This window comes from Nuphar pumila, chromosome 14, assembly GCF_984573655.1.
Source record: "Nuphar pumila chromosome 14, dmNupPumi1.hap1.1, whole genome shotgun sequence".
Taxonomy (NCBI): Eukaryota; Viridiplantae; Streptophyta; class Magnoliopsida; order Nymphaeales; family Nymphaeaceae; genus Nuphar; species Nuphar pumila.
In genome coordinates this window covers 28,826,484-28,833,570 of record NC_143262.1, presented here as the reverse complement: position 1 = coordinate 28,833,570, position 7,087 = coordinate 28,826,484, and the positions used below count along the sequence as shown (strand labels likewise).

Here is a 7,087-nt window from a genome sequence, read left to right as displayed (position 1 = left end):
AGGAATACACATTTTGGGGGTCTCCGACTGATTTGGGAGTGTCAGTTATAATCAAACTCCTTTTTGATACATGTTTTGTGTTTATAAGATTCCTTCTTTACTTCATTCTCTTTGATTATAAGGAATCCTTGTTTGAAACAACCACCCACATGAGAGAGCTGGTTGAGATTCTTGATTTCAATATTTGGATCCACATACATATTTGCTTCAACATGTGGATATGCTTGTAGGAGATCCAGTAAAAGACAACTTGGTTGTAGATCATGTATGAATTATAGATCTGGATCTTCTTTCACACACACCCTTAAGCTAATCTCTCTAAGATTCAGCTTGTTTCTAAAATATTGGAATTTTGGACCAGGTAGGGCTTTGTAAGAATGTCTGCTAATTGATTCTTGGATGGGATGAACTGAACTTCAACTTCAACATGAGCCACCTTTTCTCTAACAAAGTGAAAATAGTTTTCTATATGTTTTGTTTTGGCATGAAACACAGGATTGACTCTTAAATATATAGCTCTCAAATTGTCACATCAAAAGTATTGGCACCTAAGGATACTTGGAACCCAAATCTTCTAAAAGTTGCTTATGCTACATTAATTCTGAAACTACTCATGCAATGTCCTTGTATTCTGCTTATGTACTTGACTGAGCAAATATGTAGTTCTTGAAAGATCTCTATGGCAGTAGATTGGGTTTCACATTCATGTGGTACCCTCCAATCGACTTTTAATAATCTGAGCAGCTTTCCCAGTCAACATCAAAGAATCTAGCAAGCCTGAGATTATTGGACCGACTAGTGTGTAATCCATAATTGAGAGTTCTTTTGAGACATCACATGACTTGCTTGACATGGGTCCAATGGCCCTGTGTAGTCTCATGCATAAACTAACATGCCTTGTTTAAGTCAAAAGCTATGTCTAGGTGTAAAACTCGTGAATAAAAAATAATAATAAAATAAAATATTTTGGATCCATGTTGGATCCGATCAGATCCAACCCAGATCTGGGTCCACACAGTTGTGCCCCCCCCCCTTTCTTTTTAACGCAACACCCGGACCCCCTTCATCTTCTCTCTCCTCCTCCTGACTTGTCGCCGAGCCATAAGGCGAGCTCATTGAGGCCAGGGTCGAGCTGTCGCCTGAGCCAAGCTCACACCCGACAGCCTCACCAGCCTATCTTTCGTCCTTGCCCCCTGCCGTCTCTCCCTGAGTCACCTTACTAAGCTAAGCTCGGTTTGAACCGAGCCGAACATGGTTCTCTCAGCTGGAGGACCGAGCTTAGGGTTTGGGTGCCAGACCTGGCTCTGCCTAGTAGTCGAGCCCTCTCCATAGCACCCGTCTAGTAGTCGGCCTATTAGTGCAAGGGATTGATACTTATGGGAATGGAAGCCTGATCACCCGTCTAGTCGCCAAGCCCCCCTCCACGGCACCAAACCCCTTGGGGCTGTTGGTGATGTAATTCGCCACAGTTGAAAACCGATGGCTGATAACATTTGTGTGATGCACTAATTGATAGTGGTGGACTAGAAATCTTTTGCCACTCATTTAATGAAAGTCAGGCACTCAATGATGAAATTTGTGTGCTTGCATTTGAGAAAGTAGTGTACATTGACTCGCTATATCGTTTTTTGTTCACACTTTAGAATAAACTTCATATTATCACTGCCTCTCCAAAAAAAAAAAATCTTGTCAGAATATCCTTCAAATTAGAAAGAAAAAGTTCACATCTGGAGTTAGGAAGAAAAAATTAAGGAAATTCTGCAGAAAACTGTGAAAAGGTAGACAATTTTATTCAACTCGCATAAACTCTCACTTTCCTTTTGTCCAAGTCCAAATAAATATATCAGTATGTTTTGAAAACCATGGGGCAATTGAATTACCATGTAGTGCATATCAGGCCCATCATCAACTACGATAAGAGCTCCTCCTCCAGATGCCTCAACAGAAACTATATCCACCTTGCCACCAACATGTGTACGTAACAACGCACCATCTATCAAATTGCTCAGTGCCTGTCTTAGAGCAGCTTCCTCGACTGCAGCTTCCAGTGGAACAGAGAATTGCTTTGACTTTAAGTGATCGCTGCTGCTTGTGAGCCAAAGGCTGTGCAGCCCCCCACTAACTTTGCCAATATATTAGACATATTGCATGGTCTACCTGAGAGTATTCTGTGCTACAGATATGCCCCAAAGGGGTTTGGCGTAGTGCGGGATGGGGCCTAGGCCGCTAGACGGGCGGTTTAGGTTCAAATCTCACTGGCGCCAATCCCCTGCGCAAGCTGGCTCTCTGGAGGTGAGGGGTAAGCCACGGTTTTATGCCGCTGGAGAAGCCACCGTAGGTTGGCAAGCTTAGTCCAGTGCGGCTAGGTCTCTTACTCCGGGGTGGTTTCTACGTCCTTATGAAAAACTATAAAAAGATATAAAGAAGATTTTACAGAAAACTTTTGAGACAGCAGCAAAATATATTTTTTTAAATAAGTTATACATCGACCGGGTCCGGATACTTGATTATGGAATATGGATCCAAGAAACAAATACTAAGTCAGATCCTTCTTGTTCCCAATATTTCTATGGCTGTTATATTGGCAAAGAATTTCAGATAGTGTTGCAACTGGATCTTACATGGTTGTACTTGGATTGGCCTCTGCCTCCATGTATTGCTGTTAATTTCTCAGGTCTGGCCTAGATTTGGGTCAGATCCATCCTATATTCCGTGATGTGTCAATAAGGCTATCGATGGTATGGAAAATCTGACCCAGTCTGATCTGAAACAAACTGACCCGGATCACAGTCAGTTTTGTAGTTGGAACCCTAGAAATAGTACCAAACCCACCACCTGTCCGCTTTGTTTTGTCCACAACGAGTTTGTAATTGGATCCCCAGACCTTGATCCAAGCAGATCCAAGTACAAAGAGCATGACCAAAGCTGCTAGCTTAGAAAAGAGCTTGTTGCGGTTCATTAAATAAACTTGCATTATTTCTTCTCAAAAAAATAAAACTTGCATTCAGCTTGATATACCAACACAAAGCCATAGTTTGAATGCAGATATGGGTAGACTTTCCTGACCCGGTTTGATTCCATCCAGTCTTACACTCAACTATATATGCAATCTAGCTTAAACAGTGTGGGTCACAGGTTTGGATCCAACTTGCTATCAGCCCCATGGTTGTTTGGGATACAAAACTTAGAAATGGAGACAATTATGAAAGGAAACAAGAAAGATTCATGACAAATTTGTCTTATCCAAGTCTGATCATCGACTTTCTCGATATTTATATTTCAAACAAATTTTTTTTTTTTTAAATTTTGTGATGGATATCCGTCGCTAATATTTGGTTTTGTGACGAAATATAATCCGTCGCTAAAGTAGCGACGGATATGTATCTGTCGCAAAACCAAATCCGTGCTTATTTAGCGACGGATTATGTTCGTCGCTAATCCATCATTAATTAGTGATGAATTAATGACAAATCAGTTCTGTCGCTAATTAGCGACTAAGAATATGCGACAAACGCTATCCATTGCGAATTCATCGCCAATCCGTCGCTAAACATCATCAGCGATGGATTTGCAACGGTCGCTAGTATGCATTTTTCTTGTAGTGGGTCACAGGTTACGGTCCAACTTGCTATCAGCCCCATGGTTGTTTGGGATACAAAACTTAGAAATGGAGACAATTATGAAAGGAAACAAGAAAGATTAGTTATGCAGGCGGTAGCCAAGAAAGACGTGCAAATCAACACTGAGATCAGGATGTATATAATCGTACGATCCTAAGTCCCCCTTACGAGACAAAGTATAATTCTTTAAAGTATGAAAGATATAGATTAGTGAAACTTCCAAGCAATTATTTGCTCCAAGCTAAATGCCAACTTGTATGCGTGGATCAGTTATGGTCATATCATATATATGACGTTATATTCCATCACCACCACACATCTCAAGCTTGATGCAGGTGTGCGCAGACCTCATTTTCTCACATATCACATGGCCCCCAAATGAGATGTTCGGTGGGGATTCAATATAACTGAAGATTGTTTATATGAAAGCTCGTAATCTATGAGACCCACCACTTCCAGAATCTTGCTTGGCTATATGATAAATGGCCGTGCAAGATACGGCAGTAAAAAAGGCTAGCATGATAACTATTACAGTGGGTAGACGTAGACGACCTTGGTTCAAACTTAGTCCAAGTCTCAGTCAATAAAGTAAAAAAAAAAACCAATGTATTCCACAAACCATCGGAAAATGATCATTTCAATAGATGTAGGGTTTTTAAGACACCAATCAGTTGGCAGAGCCCACTTTAGCTTGCTGTAGGCCCCATTGAATTCTGAAGTGTAATCGACGGTCTGGACCAGAGGGATGATTTGAGGGCTCGAGTGAGATCCCGATCTCTCTATAAAGAGGAGCTGTCAGGCTTCCTCACATGCACATTCTATCTGCATGCAACACATTAATCTCTTTAGTGCAATTATGGATGCCTCTCCCTTCGCTCATCTTGCTTCAATAGTTTCGATTATCTGGTGGCCAGAAGCATGGCTGGCCATTCTAAGTTTCATCTGCATTCTCAGCTACCGAAGACAAAGGCATGCACCACTCATAAGCTGGCCCATTGTGGGAATGCTTCCTAGTGTTCTCATGAACATCCATGGCTTTTACGATTGGATCACAGGTCGACTCGCCGTGGCTGGTGGGACGATTTGTTTCGAAGGCCCTGTATTCTATGGCATGAAAGTCGTAGCGACTTGCGACCCGAGAAACATAGAGTACGTCCTCAAGACCAAGTTCGAGAATTTCCCAAAAGGCGAAGATTTTCGCGAAATATTTCACGATCTGTTTGGCGACGGGCTCGCAAACTCGGATGGTGAATCGTGGAAGCTCCAAAGAAGAGTGGCTCACAGCCATATCCATTCTAAGGACTTCCGGCTGTTCTCTTCGAAGATCACACAAGACATAGTCAAGACCCAGCTTGTGCCGGTGCTCAAGCACTGGGCACGTCTTGGCTCGGTCTTGGACCTTCAAAACGTGTTCGTGAGGTTCACCTTTGACGCCACATGGACAGCAGTCTTCGGTGCAAGCCCCGAATGCCTGTGTCTCAACTTCCCCAGAGCCCCCTGCTCAGAGGCCATTGATGCCATCACGGAGGCAATCTTCTATAGGCACATAGTCCCTAACTTCGTGTGGCGACTTCTTCGCTACTTCAACCTTGGCAAAGAAAAGCAAGTCAATGATGCAAAGGCAGTGTTGAACGAGGCAGCGTCACAAAAAGTTGCCATGAAGAAGGTGGCTCCCACTAGCGATGATCTATTGTCCAAGTATGTTGGCATGTTTGATGATGACGCCTTTCTGAGGGACTCTACTATTAACTTTCTGCTGGCTGCTAGAGACACTTCGGCTGCTACACTGACATGGTTCATCTGGTTGGTTTCTAAGCATCCCCATGTGGAAGCCAAGATCTTGGAGGAGTTGACGGCAATCATTGAGAGAAAAGATACAGAGAGAACATCATCTCCACCACCAGCATTTAGCAGTGAGGATTTGCAGAAGATGGTCTACCTTCATGCATGCCTATGTGAAACACTAAGGCTTTACCCTTCTGTGCCTATCAACAACAGAAGTGTGCTGGCAGAAGATAAGCTGCCTGATGGCACTGCTTTGAAACCAGGAATGAAGGTTTTCTTCATTCCATACTCTGCAGGGAGGATGAAGTGGGCATGGGGAGAAGATTGCTTGGAATTCAAACCGGAGAGATGGATAGACGGCGAAGGAAAATTGAAGCATGAGGTCGATGGGTCGAGGTTTGCAGCCTTTAATGGAGGACCTAGAACCTGTGTGGGCAAAGATATGGCATTCGTTCAGATGAAGTATGCAGCGGCTGAAGTGCTTTTGAATTTCGAGGTTAAGGTCGTGGAAGGCCATCAGGTTTCTCCCAAGGCCTCAGTCATCATGTTCATGAAGAATGGATTGCCAGTTACACTGAAGGAAAGGCTTCCTTAGAAAACAACATGTATAAATAAATAAATAACCCGCCCCGCCGTGATCGAGTCCGCCTTATAATCGTCGCATTTATTTCACTTCCAGAGTTTACCACCTTGCTAGGGTGTGACCGCTGTAGTTTGTTCCAAGTTGGTTCCTTTTCATAGAAAATAAATAAATAAATCTCTCTCTCTATTTATATACCATACAGTGGTACACTCATGTTTACAGATCTAACCATAAAATGATAAATCTAGCATAGTTTATTTACTAAGATTTCATTTTTGAGATGGTGAAAATCAATGGCTCACAATTCATGAAAATAAGGGTTGTTTAAAAATTATATAAAACGTTGTATTTGAGCCAACTTTAATACATAAAAATAATAAATAAAATATGCTAAGCATATCAAATGGTTAGGTGTTTCTTTTAGAGTCTATATCTATGTAAATCAAGCATGTGACACCATAAGCAATGGTGGTACAATACCACCATAGAAGCGCCCTCTCTCTCTTGCAGGAAAAATAATCAGAATTTTATAAATCAGAGAATTGATACATAGAGAATGACGAGGTGTCACTCACATGCACTTTACACAAACTGAAAATTTAAGCATAAAAGATTCATTGGATTGAGGTCATATGAAGCCGATCCTTCGCCGAAGCTTCCACAATGCCACATTAGCTATTACGTTGCTTGGGAGCTCGCTGCCCAGACGACGTCTAACATTGCACTGCTACGAGATTTCTTGGCAAGTGAGAAGCACAAAGCATCCCCAAGTGAACTCGATCTTAGCACTTCTTGGCCGAATGAAGGTAGCCAAAAGAACCTCCCTAAGATAAAGCTTCTTTTCCCAAAAAACTACAAGACAATTTGCTACACTTTTGAGCATATTGACAATTCCAAAATAAGTAGTCTGCACCCCCTTCTTCTCTTTTACACATGATACATTGACTAGGGAGGCTGAACCCTTTTCTTTTCATACTTGGTCCATGAGCAATTTGTCATGAAGAAGTAACCAGCCCATAGTGATGCCTCTAATAGGAAAAGAATTATGCCATAAAGCTTCTACCGGAAGCCATTGTGCCATTGGATTGCCAAGAGAGCG

The 7,087-nt window shown here is 42.2% G+C and overlaps 1 pseudogene; it reads left to right on the top strand.

Annotated features, from left to right (window-relative positions):
- Positions 1 to 4,476: 4,476 nt before the first annotated feature.
- On the top strand, positions 4,477 to 6,000 carry LOC149816699 (cytochrome P450 86B1 pseudogene; annotated as a pseudogene).
- Positions 6,001 to 7,087: the final 1,087 nt, after the last annotated feature.